Source organism: Elephas maximus, chromosome 5 (assembly GCF_024166365.1).
Source record: "Elephas maximus indicus isolate mEleMax1 chromosome 5, mEleMax1 primary haplotype, whole genome shotgun sequence".
NCBI classification, from domain to species: Eukaryota; Metazoa; Chordata; class Mammalia; order Proboscidea; family Elephantidae; genus Elephas; species Elephas maximus.
The window spans coordinates 121,812,856-121,830,574 of record NC_064823.1 but is presented as its reverse complement, the minus strand read 5'-3'; the positions used below and the strand labels follow the sequence as shown (position 1 = coordinate 121,830,574).

Genomic DNA, 17,719 nt, shown 5'->3' with positions numbered 1-17,719 from the left:
CTTCGATACGTGGATGACACAACCTTGCTGGCTCAAAGTGAAGAGAACCTGAAGCCCTTACTGATGAGGATCAAAGACTACAGCCTTCGGTATGGATTACGCCTCAAAATAAAGGAAACAAAAATCCTCACAACTGGACCAACAAGCAACATCATTATAAACAGAGAAAAGATTGAAGTTGTCAAGAATTTCATTTTACTTGGATCCACAATCAATACCCACAGAAGTAGCAGTCAAGAAATCAAATAATACGTTGCATTGTGCAAACCTGCTGCAAAAGACCTCTCTAAAGTGTTAAAAAGCAAAGACATACCTAATCCAAGCCATGGTATTTTCAATTGCCTACTGTGTATGTGAAAGCTGGACAATAAGTAAGGAAGACCAAAGAAGAATTGATGCATTCGAATTATTGTGTTGGCGAAGAATATCAAATGTACCATGGACTGTCAGAAGAATGAACAAATCTGTCTTGGAAGAATTACAGCCAGAATGCTCCTTAGAAGTGAGGATGGTGAGACTTCATCTTACTGAAGACATGTTATCAGGAGGGACCAGTCCCTGGTGAAGGACATCACACTTAGTAAAGTGGTAGTTGTTGTTGTTAGGTGCTGTCCAGTCGGCTCCAACTCATAGTGACAGTAGGTTCAATCCATCCTCTTGTGGGTCTTCCTTTTTTGTTGACCCTCTGGAGGGTGAGCTAAAAGGAGGAAGACCCTCAGGATGATGGATTGACACAGTGTCTGCAACAATGGCCTCAAACATAGCAACAATTCTGAGGATGGCACAGGACCAGGCAGCGTTTTGTTCTGTTGTACATAACGTCGCTTTGAGTTGGAACTGATTCCACCACACCTAACAACAACAACCTTTAAGCAGACTGCTACACCTTTCTCCTGTAGAGAGGCTAGTGGGTTTGAACCACCAAACTTTTGGTTTGCAACTGAGCTCTTAACCCACTGCAACAGCAGGGCTCCTATTTGGCAGATAAGTGCTCCATAAATTATTACCTCCGTAGGAGTTTAATATATTTGCATCTAGGAAACCTCCTCTTGTCAGATTCCTATTATCCCACTACAATGTTGATGGTGGTAACTGCTATGGCACAAACCCCTCTATCTGGAGAACAATCATTATCAGATGATTGCAAGGGAAAGGGTCGCAGGGGCCGAAAAAGAGAGGCAAACTGGGTGACTTCCCTCAAAGCTCTGGGACAACACAGCCCCTGCTCGTCAAGGAGCCAAAACCACAGGCCCGCACTTCGATCGCCTTCCAGGCCGGCAGAGGGACCTCTTCCTAAACTTCCACCCCCAGGAATTCTCCCAACCCAGTTTCTGGGGGCCGGGAACAAACGCGATCTTTGTCAGGTCTGCTGCGCCCTGCCCCCTCCCCCCCGAGCCCCGCCCAGCCCGTGCCCCCTTCCCCTCCTCGAGCTCCGCTAGCTGCAGGCCGCACCCTCCCCTCCCCGGGCCCGCCAGCTCCCGCCGTCGACGCGCGCCGCGCGGGGAGCAGAAGGCCAGAAACCACCAACGCAGAGACGGCAGAGGTCTCCGGGACACGCGGCCCCGCGGGAGGAGGCGGGGCCTGAGGGGGCGTGGTCGCGGAGGGGCGGGGCCTGCGGAGGGGCGGGGCGGGCGGCTGCTCGCGCCGCGCCGTGACTGACGGGCGAGCGGGCCCCCGATCCCCACCCGCCCCCCTCCTCTGCCCGCCCGCCCCCTCCGGGGCTGTCCCAGGAGCTTGTTCCCCTCCAGCCTGGGTGCAGCCTGACGGAGGGGGAGTGGTCCGCTCCGGGCCGGCCGGCCCCGGGGGTGAGGCTGCCGGGAAGGGGTTGGGGGCGCCCGAGGAGCCCGGCATCCCGCTCTTCGGCCTGCCGCCCCCGGTCCCCCGCCTGCCATCCTCCTCCCGCCTGGCCGCCCCGCCCCGCCGTGACCCCCGGCTGCCGCCGGAGCCCGACGCGGTAAGTGCGACTTCCTCCTCGGCGTCGGGAGGCGACCGCGCGACGGAGCCCCCTCCCCGCCCCCACGCGTCCCTCCCGCGCGCCCGCGGCGGCCCGAACGACGCTGGGCCGAGGACTCGGTCCCCGCGGGGGCGGTTCTGAGGCACCTTTGTCCGGAGGGGGTGGGCCGCGCGGGGCCTCCCAAAGGCGCGCCCGGGACTCGAACCCTGGCCTGGCCTCCCTCCGCGGAACCGTGTCCAGGGCAGCCCTGGAGTTGTTAGAAGTTCACCACGCGGCGTTCGCGGCCGGCCGCGGAGGAGTGGACTGCTGGTCAGAATCCTTGCTTCTTTCACGTCCTATTCTTACTAATAAAACGACTTGGAAATCATTCCGGATTTTTTCCTCATTGTTACCTGCAGGCTTTCATAACCTAAGTCTTAAATGTTTAAAAAATAATTGCCTCACCTCCGGCGTGTGAAAAAACAGAAAGGGAGTACGTTAATGAGATTCAGTGTGCCTGGCTGAAACTTTCATTTGGACATTTCAGTGTATATGCTGAGATCAGAAACTGAAGTTTGCTGTGTCAAGGAGGAAATGATTACTGATAACTTGGTCACCGTTTCATTTCCTTTTTAAAAATATTTTTGAACAATCGATGCAGTCACAAAATTCAAAAGATGCTAAAGAATACACAGACTCTCCACCCATCCCTGAAGCCCCAACCACCAGTTTTACTAGTTTCTTGTGCATCTTTCCAGAGATTATGCATATGCAAATGACATTCCAGCTTTCTTTTAAAAATCGAGTTGTTGTTTATTAAGTATCTTGCAATTAGTAGTTGCCCAGTAAATGTTAATTCTCCTTCCTCTGAGAGAGCAATTTAGACTTCTTGCTTCTTAGACGACTGAGAAAGCAATAATGAGGTTTTTTTTTTTTTCTGGTTTTAAGCATTTACAGGTTTGACTACATTGTTAGTGTGTGTTCTATTAGTTTGTCATGACTTATATGAATACTTTTACACAAATGTGAATACACTGGTAGTTTTGGGTAATGGGGCAGGGAGGGAGAAATTCATATGAAATTATAAGATGGTAGGACATACATAACACGGAGTTCCAAATAAAAAATGAAGCAACTTAGTTTCCACATAGTACAATAGGGTTAAAACAATCCGAAAAGAGAAAATTGAGGCAAAGCAGGAGAAAAAGTAAGACAGGTCAAGGGAAAAGATAATACCAACCACATGCTATAAGATCCTGTACTAGAAGGTGAGTCACAGTTTTGGTCCGGGCTTCCTAGTAGCCAGAAAAAGGGAGAGAGAGGCACAAACTAAGTTTCACTGTGTTTCTAATTCTAAGATAAAAACAAACCAGTTCTTCTGGCAAAGCAGGCAGGTCATATTCTGGTAATGGGGCTTGAGAGACACATTTTCTCATGGGCTCTAATTAAAAGCGAGCTTGTGTGATGCAGCTTACAACATTTTTAAAATATCTCTACGGAAAATAGTGGATTTTGAACAATTTGTTCAATAGTCTTCGATAGAAGGCAATAATAAAATTCTAAAGATAAGCTCTCTGAAGGCTTGACTTGATCCATTCATAACATTTAGAATCACCTAGAAGAGTCTTCCCTGAGCTGTGTTCTAAGGAATGAGAAATAGCTTATTTCTTGAAAAAAGGATTTTGAGCTCAAATAAGTTTAAGATAGCTGGGGTAGAGAAATTTCAGTAGTTTTTTACTATAGAACTTCTTTGAAGTTTAATGCGGTAATGTTCAAGTTTACTTTTTTAAAGGATAACAATCTTAATATTTTGTGACCTTTGCCAGATGTATTTGACTATGGAGCACAAATTGAGAATCACTGAACCTATGGGGATGGATAGACTGCCTATCCTTCAGGCAATTCCTCATGAGTATTTCTCACAACTGAGGTTTATAAGAATTGGAGAGCAAAGAGTCCAGGTTAGACAATTTGGTAAGGACCAAAATGAATATACTCAAAGCCAGGACGTTAATATACTGTATATCAAAGGAAAGGCTACTTTTCCCCTGAATTCTTGCACCAAAAAAAAAAAAACAAAAAAAACCCCACTACCATGAAGTCGATATCAACTCATAGTGACCCTATAGGACAGAGTAGAACTGCCCCATAGGGTTTCTAAGGCTGTACATCTTTAGGGAAGCAGACTGCCACATTGTTCTCCCTCAGTGTGGCTGGTGAGTTTGAACCATCAACCTTTTGGTTAGCAGTTGAGTGCTTTAACCACTGCACCACCAGGGCTCCTTGAATTCTTGCACAGTTTTTTATTCATCTTCATGTTGCGATATCGGACCAAATGACCTCTAGGACTTCTCCCTCTTTTCTTCATGGCACTCAATGAATTACACTAGGTTTTTAGGCAAGTAGAAGTCCTTGAAAAATGACTTTAATTAATTGTTCTATGATGTACACATGTGATCAAATGCTCTGTATCACAAACGCCATTTATACTATTAATTTATTATGAAGTCATAGAATTCTGTGGTTGTAAGAGACCCTTGAGAGACACTGTGGGACGTATTGGAAAGAGCAAGGGATTTGGAGCCAGAAAATCAGGGATCGTGCTGATACCGTGCAGGGTTATTTTCAGCAAGTTTATGAACCTTTCAGAATGTTTCCTCTTTGTAAGATGAGAATAGTGACAGCACACAGTTCATTCATGGAATAGATGTTGAGAGTCCACTTGGTGCTGGGTAGTAGAAAAACAGCCATCTATATGGGTGCAAATGAGATGATCTATCAAATCCTTTACTATCTAAATTTGTTCCATTCCTGAGTGCAAATGGCAAGAGTTTGGAGGGCAAGGATTATCACCTTATCCAGATGTATTTGATTTCTGAGTTTCAGAAACATAAGATGTGAGAGTTGAGAGAATGAGGGATTAGCCCCCAAATTTATCTGAATTCATTCAGTTCCTGTGTTTACATAATGAGAGTAGATAATGAGGCAGACTTATATGAAAGTACTTTATAAACCATGTAGGGCTACACAAAATGTTATTCTGTGGATGTATTGAGGTCACAGCTATTCACTGTCTTCACTCCATTTATGAGAAAGGGATTTGCTAATTACATCAGGCAGGGTAGGTTATGTTATGGTAATGGAAGACTCCCTTATCTTAGCAGTTTAAAACAACAGAGGTTTATTTCTCAGTCACACTGCATGTTCAGTTAGGGTCAGCGGTAGAGCTCTGTTGCAGGTGGTCACTCAGCGCCCCAGGCTGTCAGAGGCTGTGTCTCAACACGTGCTGCCACAGTTGTTGGGGTACAGAAGGGGATGCAGTGAATGCACGTGAGTTTTTAAAGGCTTCTACTTGGAAGTGTAACATGCAACTTCCACTGCCATTTCGTTGACCAAACAAATGACATTGCCACACTCAACTTTAAGGGGGTGGGGGGAAATGGAATCCTACCATGTACCCAGATGGAGAACTGGAGTAGTCTGTGAACAACCTTAATGACTGTTACACTAAGCAGTCTTTATAGTCCTATGAGCTAACATAAAATCTGAATAAATCAAATCCAAATTCTGTTTTTTAGTATTCCATTTAGGAAGTAGAAAACGGCGTTTCTTTGTGTATGTATTGTGTGTTTAGTCATAGAATTATGCTAATGAGAATTGGAAAGAATGTCTTTTACTAATTGGAAATGAAATGCTTTTGCAAATTGCACAATTAGATGTACTATTTTGACCAAGTGAATTTCATTCTTTTTGAATTAAATTTCCATTCAATAAACACTTGTTAGATGTGATACGTATACAGCACTGTTAGCTTCTATGAGGATACAAAGAAGAATGGGGAGTTTACAACCCCAGTAGAAAATAGCTGTATTTCAGTTCTCTCTCTTTACCTTCCTCTTTAAGGCAACAACAATAACAGAACTTTTTAGTATGACAAAACCTGATTGTGTATATATATGCTATTATACTTTGCCCGTCCCCTACTTTTGATCTGAGTGATTATTTGGTGACAAATTACAGAAACTTAAGTTAGCTTGAGCAAAATGAATGCTTTATGAAAAGGACCTAGCTTAATGTCACAGCCCAAGGGCAGGAAATGCATCTTAGCTTTAGAGGCAGCTGATGTCTGTAAGGAGCCCTGGTGGCACAGTGGTTAAGAGCTTGGCTGCTAACCAAAAGGTCAGCAGTTTGAATCCACCAGCTACTCCTTGGAAACCCCAGTTCTACTCTGTCCTATAAAGTCACAGTGAATTATAATTGATTTGACAGCAACGGGTTTGGCTTGAGTTTTTTAAATGTCAGTAATAGAAGTCAGGAGCTGGGGCTTCTCTCCACCTCTCCAGGTCTGTATAATTTCTTGCCAGTGTCTCTACATCAACTTCATTCTTTTTCTCTGCTAACTTTCTCTATTTTGCTATTACCTAGGTGTCCTAATCTAAGAGTTCACACCCTTAAAGGAAACTAACTAGAGCCTTTAGTATTTCCAGAGGATCTCAATTTTTTTTAAGTGCCACATCTTGGTTAGCTCTTAACTAATGTCAGGTTTGAAAATAATGGAGTTAGCCTCAAGGTGTGCCAAGTTAGGATAATTGACGAGGCTCCCTAGGGCTTTGTAATAGAGAAGGAGGCAGTTCTGTTAGCTTGCAATTAAAGAAACTTGAGATGCCGTCAAAAGTTCTGCTGCGCAGTTAACATTAACTTGGGAATTCTAGTGGGACAGACAGATTACGGTAATCAGGATAAGGAGGTAGAACTGGAGCTGACTTGTAGCAATAATATCTGCTCCCTGAACACTGACAAACACCATCTCCATTGTAAACCCTTCATCCACCCTGTCTCCCTCTCCCAAGGTACAGATAGATACTGATGGTCTAACTCTTACGAGTCACCTGCCTCTGATACTGATACAAGGCTCCCTGGCTTCTCCCCATGGCTAATAATAGAGGAAGAAGTGTACTACCTTGCTCTACTCTTTTCTGCCATCCACATTGGTCTTCTAAATACTCTATCGGGATATTTTACATTTTAACATGCTATTGCCATATCCTACCACTGTAACTTACTTTTATTCTCAATAAATTTCCATTCTTTTTCTGTAAGCTATGTGTACTTAGCTTCTCTAGCAGAGTTCTCTTGCATTCTTTACCTGTGCAATGTCCCCTTACTTATTGGTTGAAAAATACCAATACCTTCACCTCAACAGATAGGTGGCTGAAATGGTGAGCCATGGAGAGGTAGTATATGTTACCTGGAATAGGGGAGTCCCAGAAAAATAATACTGTAGTATTATTAATAGAAGAAGGTAAGCAAAAGCTATATATGAGATTAGGTGGGATTTGTCAGGAATATATGGTTAGACTAAAAAAAAAAAAAAGACCAAAAAGGAAGGGAATTTAGGTTCTGATTGTAGAAGACGTGGAATGTCATTCTAAGATGTTCTTATACTCTTGTTCTGTGCACAAAGGGGTCTTTTTAGGTTCAGCTAAACATTCAGACTCACAAACCTACCATGGGCTAGCTTACTCAGAAAGAGACAGGAAGTATAGCTTGCCAAAGAAAAAGAAAAAAACCATTGACGCTATAGGACAGAGTAGAACTGCCCCGTAGAGTTTCCAAGGAGTGCCTGGTGGATTTGAACTGCCAACCTCTTGGTTAGCAGCCGTAGCACTTAACCACTACGCCACCAGGGTTTCCATATCTTGCCAGCAGGGCAGAATCAGATAGATGTTCCTTATCAGTAGGAGCAGTCCTCGTAGCAGTCCATGCAGTCAGTTCATATACCTATCTGGGAGACATCTATCCAAGTGACAGCTCAGGTGCAAGGAGAGGAGACTCACATCAAGTGGATGCAGGAGCTACCCTGGTTTAAAAGCCTGTGTCCCACAGGAGCTAATATATCTTACACAACTCCATAGACTTAGCTGCCAGGGTCCCTGCAAGAGACATGCCAATTACAAGAGCTACTCAGTCAGGAAAATCAAAGCTATGGCTTCCCATCAGGTATTTATAGTTTCTCTGGGAAAAAAAAAAAAAAAAAAATTTTTTTTTTTTCTGGAAACCCTGGTGGTGTAGCGGTTAAGTGCTACAGCTGCTAACCCAAGGGTCGGCAGTTCGAATCTGCCAGGCACTCTTTGGAAACTCTATGGGGCACTTCTACTCTGTCCTATAGGATCACTACGAGTTGGAATCAACTGGACGGCACTGGGTTTGGTTTTTTTTTTGTTTTCTGAGTCCAGATGCAATTTACTGGTGTAGAGGATCATTTTTTCTATAAGTAATGTTGCCTAGTAACATAGTTGATATATCCACTTGCCAGGGGAACAGAAGGGGGAATAGTTTTGTGAACACTTTTATTATCCACATTGCCTTTCATAGTCCTTTTCATTTGGTAAGTATTCAGTAATTTATTTTGCTTGTTCTGGTGTAGTATGTTTTAACTTTTTATGACAGATAAAATGTGAAATAGTAAGAGGTTGAAAGAGGAAGGTAAGGCTGGAAAGATAAGCCAACACTGTTGTTGGGTGCTGTCGAGTCATTTCCAACTCATAGCGACCCCATGTGACAGAGTAGAACTGACCCATAGGGTTTTCTTGGCTGTGATATTTACGGAAGCGGATAACCAGTTCTTTCTCCTGCAGAGCCACTGCGTGTGCTCGAACCACTAACCTTTTGGTTAGCAGCCAAGCAGTTAACCATTTGTACCATCAGGGATCCTTAGGCCAAGACTACTAGGTCGTTAAAAACTCTGCATGCCCTACTAAAGAGCTTGGCTTGTATTTATCTTGTGGATGATTCAGAGGGGAAAAAAAGCTTTAAGTAGGAGTCATGTATCAAGAATTACCCTTTACAAGGTTACCTTGGCAGAAACCCTGCTGGTGTAGTGGTTAAGGGCTATGGCTGCTAAACAAAAGGTCAGCAGTTGTAATCCACCAGGTGTTCCTTGGGAACCCTATGGCAGTTCTACTCTGTCCTATAGGGTCGCTATGAGTTGGAATCGACTCGACGGCAATGGGTTTTCTGGTTGGTTTGTTTGTTTTTGACTGATTAGAGGGTGTTTAGACTTGAGATTAGTGGGTCGTTTCTGCTTAATATTTGTCTTCCTTTGAGGGGATATTTCTCTTATAAATGGAAAAGGAATACTTAATTCTGTGATCAGTTCTGTGATCTGCAGAAGTTTAAATCGTTGGACAGGTTTAGCGTGATCCTTTGGAGGGACCTGAAGCAGTTTGTCCTTCTCAATTTATTTTCCCTGTCCCACACTGGAGGTTGGGAGGGCTACCCTGAACTGCCTCCTGAGAACATAGGGTTTAATCTAGTGTATTGTTGGCACTAAGAAATTCTGGTTTCCACTGATTCCCATTTGACTCATTAGCATGCCTTATAGAACAGTCTTTCGGTGACTTTTTTTTTTTAAGGGCTAGTTTTAGGGCAAGTGAGGGAGTTTCTTCAGTGGTTAACTGGTTTAATTAACATGTGTGGCGATTAGCTATTTGTAATTATGAGCAGCTGAGAAACAGAGTGCTTCACATTTTTCTCTTCCCAGATGCTTACATTGCCCTTTACTGCCCTTTCCTCATCCAGACTTGATGCTGTTCTATCTAACACTGAGCAGCCAACTCAACAAATCTGACTGCTTCTGCAGCAGAATCACATTGATCTGTGATTGACTCACTGTGTGTCCTGAGAATCCAGGGAACCTGGATTATGTTTGTGTCGAGAGAATACTGATTGATTACTTTTTTCACCTGCATCACCGTAAAGCTACAAGGAAGACAAAAACACTTAAACTGGGTTTGGTTCAGGTCAGTAAAACACAAAATTATGGTTATCCAGATTGTTACTCTTTATGGCACGTAAGACAGTTGGTTGTCTCAGCACATACCATACATAACGGATCAGGCAGGAATTTAGCAGCGGTTTCCCATCATCTTTATGGTATTACGATCTTTACCCTTGTGCCACAGCAAATGTTTATATTCACAACATCTATGGGGTGGGTGGCAGATCTTCACCAGCCATCAAGTCAAAGGGCTATTTTAAAAAGTAACTAAATATTTTATTATGATCATGCTATAGTCATTATAGTATCAACTGTGATAACTTTTATAGGTGTGCTTTTAAAAAAGACCATATAATATTAATTTAACTGCCTTTAAAAATGTTGTTTGCTTTACTACCAAATATTAGCACTGATAAGCAGTTGAGGGATGAAAAGGTACTTTTGATGTTACTGTGGGTCAGCACTTCTCCGTGTAAGAAATAGTGACAGAAATTGGGAGGGAACCAAGTGGGGAGAAATCTGTGAGGTAGTTGTATTTGGTGAGTAAATGCCACTTTGGCATTTAATTACAATTATGATTAACTCGGCTGCAGTGTTTTGTTACACAGGAGTGATGTGCTCTTTGAGTACTCTGGTTATTTCTCTGCCACTACCTTGTTTGCTTTTAATTTGGCCAGGCCTTATCCGTAAAGAATTTAAGTCTGCTTTACTACTGTCTACTAGATGTCTAATTTTGTACAGATCAACCATATTCTGAATCTGCTTTCTCACCTGTAAAATGTGGGTAATACCTATTCTACCTGCCTGAGTAGCAAATGAGAATATTTTGAAAGCAGTAAGCAGCATGTTGTACTTAGAAGTACATGGTCTTTAGAGTCGAACCTGTGTTCAAAATGAACACTACTACTCACCAGATAAATGAATTAGTGCAAGTTAATTAACCTTACTTTACTTCAGTGTCCTCACCTATAAAGGTAGATGTATGACCCCCTGCTTGCTGGAGTTTTTGCAGGGGTGAATATCAAGGGCGGACTATCCAATACGCAAGGCAAGCACAGTGCTTACCTCGCTTACCAGATCATCTGTAGTGAACAATTTGACTTTTTTTTTCCGCCACATCAAGGATTCTGCTTCTTGGTACAGCTGGCATCTGTCTATCTCTCAACCCCACAGCACCTTCCTACAGAGTCAAAACCTCATTTCAAATTTACAGTCCCTGAGAGGAGCAGATGACTTAGTAAGCATGGGCTTACTTGTGCTTACTTACTAATCTATAGTGAACAATTTCACATAGGTTTCACTACATCAAAGACCAAAGATGTGGTAAAATCCAAGGTAAGCAGTGTGCTTACCTTGCCTGTTGGATAATGCATACCTGAGTTTTTGTGACAACTAAATGCTTCATTCAGTGTAAAGTATTTCACATATTATTGTGCATAGTTAGGCACTTTGGAAATGGTAGCTGCTGTAAAAATCCAGATTTGCACACGCTACTTACTTTAATCCGATTTCACTGAAGAGCAAACTGAAGACCAGAGAGTAGAAGTGATTTGCTTAAATTATGCTGCTAGCTGGTGAGTCACTTAGCTATTGACTCAGAATCTTTCTGCTTATATCACTTAGGCTACCATTTAAAAGTGATAATATAGGAAAATAACAGCAGAAGCACTCTTGACCAGAACTGCCACCTACCTGACTCATGGCTTTAACCTGATGTATTCTCTTTCTTCTGTAAAATGTACTTACTGATTCCAAGGGCCGACTGAACACTCATGACTACGTAGGCCACTCTGCAGTAGACTTGTACACTTCTCTTCCTTGTTGAGTTGGGTGCTTACCAAAAGTTGGTTGTGTTTATTCCCAAACCTGTTTTTAACAGTTATACTTGTTACAGTAATTATAAAACATTAATGAGTGTAAAGAAAAAAGAATTCTTTCTATGAAAATTGAGTTGAATGCTTTGGAAAGTCTCAATTAAAGTGAGTTATTAAAAATTTGCTGTCGAATTGGATGAAGGCCAGATAACTGTGAAAGCCTGAGGAAAAGTCATCAAAGTCTAAAGCAGTGCCTGTCATATGTCAGAGTCCATAGATCAATGGCTGGTTTGCAGACTGTTTGTTAGTGGTCCACAAGGAAATAAAGAGCTCACACCAAAATGTAAATTGACTGTATCGCTAAGCACACCGTTTGGTTCAGCTGACTTTTTTTTCACGGTAAGACTTTCTCCATGAAGGAAACAATGCATTAATTTACGTTCTGGCACAAGTTCTTTATCTCTTCATGGATACTCCATTGGTCAAATGGACTTTGTATTTATAGTCCTTCAGAAGTGTTTTTATATTCTTTTTCCATTTATAGAAGCTGTAAGTGGAAATCATAGATGATGGATCATTATGGGCATGGTTTATGTAAGAAAGAGAACCCAACCGCAATAGGGAGCCTATATCAAATAAATGGCATTAACCCTATATCAAAAGATTTGTGAGTAAATGTACATTTATATGTTCAAGTTAGAATGTTTAAGGGTATGTAAATATTTTTACAATTAATTTTCATTTTAATGGAGCAACTACAGATTTCATTTAATAAACAAAAAAAAAACAAACCTATTGCCACTACGTCGATTCCGACTCATAGTGACTCCATAGGACAGAGTAGAACTGCTGCATCTTTCTCCCGCAAAGTGGCTAAGTGGCTAGTAGATTAGCAGCTGAGTGCTTAACCACTGTGCCACCAGGGATCCTTTTTATTTACACTATTCTCAGAGTTCCAGCTTGACAGGAAATGTATCTTTAACCTCACAGATCTCTTAGTATCTTGTGCATGCCTTTGTGTGTCTTTACGGTCCTGTATTGCAATTTTTAAATTAAATGTCTGTTTCTGCATTCTGAGTGTCTCAGAGACCACAGTAATTTCTATAAACTCTCCATAGAGTTTCCAGTCTAATGGAGAAGGCAGACATTAAATAAATAATTTCAATAAAATGATTGAGTTGTCTGAACAAGTTGTTTGGAATGGTGTATGATCATATAGCAAGGGGACTCAATATATTTTAGAGATTACAATTTACCCCACTTACTTTTTCACCTTGCTCTTATATAGGTGATTGTGTTGTCTTTTTAGGGTACAATAAAATAAAATAAAATCCCCAATTTAGATGGCTTTTAGCATGGAACTGCACTTCAATTTTCAGTATGTATAGGAATTCTTAACAGCTGAGTTTTCAGTCTACAATGTAGATTAAAAAGCCAAATCTCTTAGCTTATTTTGCCTGAATTTAAGTTTACTTACTGATTAAATCAAAACTATTTCCAATTACTTTTAACTGCGTGAAAGATTTAACATTGTTCTAGAAATCATAATTTTGAGTTTTAACATGTTCTAAGTTTTTTTTTAATTACAAATGTTTTGGTAATGTGTTTGTGGAAATAATACAGTTATTACCAATGTTAACAGCACAGGGTTTATCTGTTCCCACCTTTATTTAAATTTCTGATTGTTAAATTGATTCTTTTTTTAGTATAAGCTAGATGTGGCTCTGGACCCGTACTTCTAGCTGGTTGCTAGAGATTGTAATGGTTAAAGTTGCATGTCAACTTGGTTGGGCCATGATTCTCAGTGGCTTGGCAGTTACGTAATGATGTAATCATCTCCATAATGAGATCTGATATAATGTAATCACCACCATGATGAGATCTGTTACAAGCAGCCATTCAGTTGAAAGGGAGTTTCCTTGGGAGTGTGGCCTGCATTCAGTGTAGGTGGACTTTCTGGCAAAACTCCCTGGCTTTTGCTTGCTCTGGATCCTGCATCTGGCTCCTGTTCATCTAACCCCTGGTCCTTGGGACTTAAGCTAGCAGCTTACCTGCTGATCTTGGGATTCATCAGCCTCTCTAGCCTGTGAGCCAGAGGCCTGATGTCTGACCTGCTCATCATGGGTTCACCAGCCCCTGCAGCTACGTGAATCAGGAGAAGCCTCCAACTTGACCCACAGACTGGGGACTTCCCAGCCTCTACAACTGTGTGAGCCATTTCCATGATATAAACCTCTCTCTATATATATTTGTATGTTTCACCGATTTTGCTTCTCTAGAGAACCCAGTTTAAGACAGATGCATAGTTAAAACCAAATTTTCAAAAGCTACACCCAATCCTCCTGAAACTGTTTCTTTCTTATTTCCTTATTTATGTTAATGTTACCATTCTTCTTCTAATCACCCAGGTGTGAAAATGCTGTCATCTTTAATTTCTTCCTGGTGGCCACACACATCCTATAAGGTCTGTTTGTAATATCTTTAACATTCATCCACCTTCCAGATCTGATTGCTTCCAGTCAAGTTTAAACCATATGTACCTCTCACCTTGAGGAGTTTTTTAATTGGTTTCCCCACTGATGATATTTTGCCTCACCAATTTGTTCTTTACTATTGCCATATGAATCTTCTTGAGGCATATTTCTAAACTGCAAGGCAAGAACCTCATTCTCTCCCAGATAAAGTGAATACTCCTTGATAAGTCATTACAAGTTTTATTTAAGACCTTCTTCAGCTGAATTTTAAGATCTTCCAAGGCAAGGCCTCTGCCATTCATCTATTCACTTGTTCTTTGGCTTAAATTCATTAAATATCTGATTTCCATGAACTATATAAGTTATTAGAGATATGGTGATTCTTGCTCTGATTTTACAGTTAAACTTGAGGTACAAAAGCTCAGGTACTCTTTTTATTTTTTCCTATGTGCTTTAAGTGAAAGTTTACAAATTGAGTCAGTTTCTCATACAAAAATTTGTATACACCTTGCTATATGCTCCTAATTGCTCTCCCCCTAATGAGACAGCATACTCCTTCTCTCCACTCTCTATTTTCGTGTTCATTCGGCCAGATTCCGACCCCCTCTGCCCTCTCATCTCCCCTCCAGACAGGAGCTGCCCACATAGTCTCATGTGACTACTTGATCCAAGAAGCTCACTCTTCACCAGTATCATTTTCTATCCCATAGTCCAGTCCAATCCCTGTCTGAAGAGTTGGCTTTGGGAATGGTTCCTGTCTTGGGCTAACAGAAGGTCTGGGAACCATGACCTCCAGGGTCCTTCTAGTCTCAGTCAGACCATTAAGTCTGGTCTTTTTACAAGAATTTGGGGTCTGCATCTCACTGCTGTCCTGCTCCCTCAAGGTTCTTTGTTGTGTTCCCTGTCAGTGCAGTCTTGGTTGTAGCCAGGTACCATCTAGTTCTTCTGGTCTCAGGCTGTTGTAGTCTCTGGTTTATGTGGTCCTTTCTGTATCTTGGAAACCCTGGTGGCGTAGTGGCTAAGTGCTACAGCTGCTAACCAAGAGGTTGGCAGTTCAGATCTGCCAGGTGCTCCTTGGAAACTCTATGGGGCAGTTCTACTCTGTCTTATAGGGTTGCTATTAGTAGGAAGTGCCTCGAAGACAATGGGTTTGGTTTTTTTTGTTTTTGTTTTTTTTTCTGTATCTTGGGCTCCTAGTTACCTTGTGTCTTTGGTGTTCTTCATTCTCCTTTGCTCCAGGTGGGTTGACACCCACTGATGCATCTTAGATGGCCGCTTGCTAGTGTTTAAGACTGCAGACGCCACTCTCCAAAGTGGGATGCAGAATGTTTTCTTAATAGATTTTTATTATGCCAATTGACTTAAATGTCCCCTGAGACCATGGCCCCCAAACCCCCACCCCCTGCTATACTGGCCTTTGAATCATTCAGTTTATTCAGGAAACTGCTTTGCTTTTAGTTTAGTCCAGCTGTGCTGACCTTACCTGTACTGTGTTGTCTTTCCTGTCACTTAAAATGATTCTTATATACTATCTAATTAGTCAAAACCCCTCTCCCTCACTCCTTCCCTCCCCCTCTTATAACTATCAAAAAATATTTTCTTCTCTGTTTAAATTATTTCTCCAGTTATTATAATAGTGGTCTTATACGATATTTGTCCTTTTGTACCTGACAAATTTCACTCAGCATAATGCCTTCCAGATTCCTCCATGTTATGAAATGTTTCACAGATTCATCACTGTTCTTTATCGATGCGTAATATTCCATTGTATGAATATACCATATTTTATTTATCCATTTGTCCATACCTTGGTTGCTTCCATCTTTTTGCTATTGTAAACAATGCTGCAGTGAACATGGGTGTGCATATATCTGTTCGTGTAAAGCCTCTTAATTCTCTAGGATATATTCCAAGGAGTGTGATTGCTGGATTGTATGGTAATTCTATTTCTAGTTTTCTAAGGAAACCCCAAATCAGTTTCCAAAGTGGTTGTACCATTTTACATTCCCACCAGCAGTATATAAGTGTTCCAGTCTCTCTACAACTTCTCCAATATTTTTTGTGTTTTTTGGGTTAATGCCAGCCTTGTTGGGGTGAGATAGTATCTCATTTTAGTTTTGATTTGCATTTCTCTAATGGCTGATAATCGTGAGCATTTCGTCATATATCTGTTAGCTCCCTGAATGTCTTCTTTAGTGAAGTGCCTGTTCATATCCTTTGCCCACTTTTTAATTGGGTTGTCTTTTTTTTTGTAGTTGAGTTTTTGCAGTATCACGTAGATTTTAGAGATCAGATACTGATTGGAAATATCATAGCTAAAAACTTTTTCCCAGCCTATAGGTAATCTTTCTACTCTTTTGGTGAAGTCTTTGGATGAGGATAGGTGTTTGATTTTTAGGAGCTCCCAGTTATCTAGTTTCTCTTCTGCATTGTTAGTACTGTTTTGTATACTGTTTATGCCATGTATTAGGGCTCCTAACATTGTCCCTATTTTTTCTTCCATCATCTTTGTCATTTTAGATTTTATATTTGGGTCTTTGATCCATTTTGAGTTAGATTTTGTGCGTGGAGTGAGGTATGGGTCTTGTTTCATTTTTTTGCAGACGGATATCCATTTATGCCAGCACCATTTGTTAAAAAAGACTGTGTTTTCCCCATTTAAGTGACTTTGGTCCTTTGTCAAATATCAGCTGCTTGTATATGGATGGATTTATGTCTGGATTCTCAATTCTGTTCCATTGGTCTATGTATCTGTTGTCATACTAGTACCAGGCTGTTTTGACTACTGTGGTGGTATAATAGGTTCCAAAATCAGGTAGATTGAGTCCTCCCACTTTGTTCTTCTTTTTCAGTAATGCTTTATTTATCCGGGGCCTCTTTCGTTTCCATATGAAGTTGGTGATTTGTTTCTCCATCTCATTAAAAAATGTCGTTGGGATTTGAATCAGAGTTGCATTGTATCTGTAGATCACTTTTGGTAAAATAGATGTTTTTACAAAGTTAAGCTTTCCTATCCATGAGCAAGGTATGTTTTTCCATTTATGTAGGTCTCCTTTGGTTTCTTGCAGTAGTGTCTTGTGGTTTTCTTTGTGTAGGTCTTTTACATCTCTGGTAAGATTTATTCCTAAGTATTTTGTCTTCTTGGGGGCTACTGTAAATAGTATTGATTTGGTGATTTCCTCTTCGATGTTCTTTTTGTTGGTGTAGAGGAATCCAACTGATTTTTGTACATTTATCTTGTATCCTGATGTTCTGCTGAACTGTTATTTTCAGTAGTTTTCTTGAGGATTCTTTAGGGTTTTCTGTGTATAAGATCATGTCATCTGCAAATGGAGATACTTTTACTTCTTCCTTACCAGTCTGGGTGCCGTTTATTTCTTTATCTAGCCTAATTGCTCTGGCTAGGACCTCCAGCACAATGTTGAATAAGAGTGGTAATAAAGGGCATCCTTGTTTGGTTCCTGATCTCAAGGGGAATGTTTTTAGACTTTCTCCATTTAGGATGATGTTGGCTGTTGGCTTTGTATAAATGCCCTTTATTATGTTGAGGAATTTTCCTTCTATTTCTATTTTGCTGAGAGTTTTTATCATGAATGAGTGTCGAACTTTGTCAAATGCCTTTTCTACATCAATTGATAAGATCATGTGGTTCTTGTCTTTTTTTATATGATGGATTACATTAGTTGTTTTTCTAATGTTGAACCATCCCTCCATACCT

General features: G+C 41.2%; 1 protein-coding gene across 3 annotated transcripts in view; it reads left to right on the top strand.

The window, feature by feature from the left end:
* Positions 1–1,699: 1,699 nt before the first annotated feature.
* Positions 1,700–17,719, top strand: part of KLHL5 (kelch like family member 5) — a 102,384-nt gene continuing 86,364 nt past the window's right edge. For 2 of the 3 annotated variants that reach the window (XM_049886347.1, XM_049886346.1), the window contains exon 1: positions 1,700–1,954. The gene's annotated coding sequence lies outside the window, so the exon portion shown is untranslated. The remainder of the gene's footprint in view (positions 1,955–17,719) is intronic. The other variant, XM_049886348.1, reaches the window with a different exon arrangement.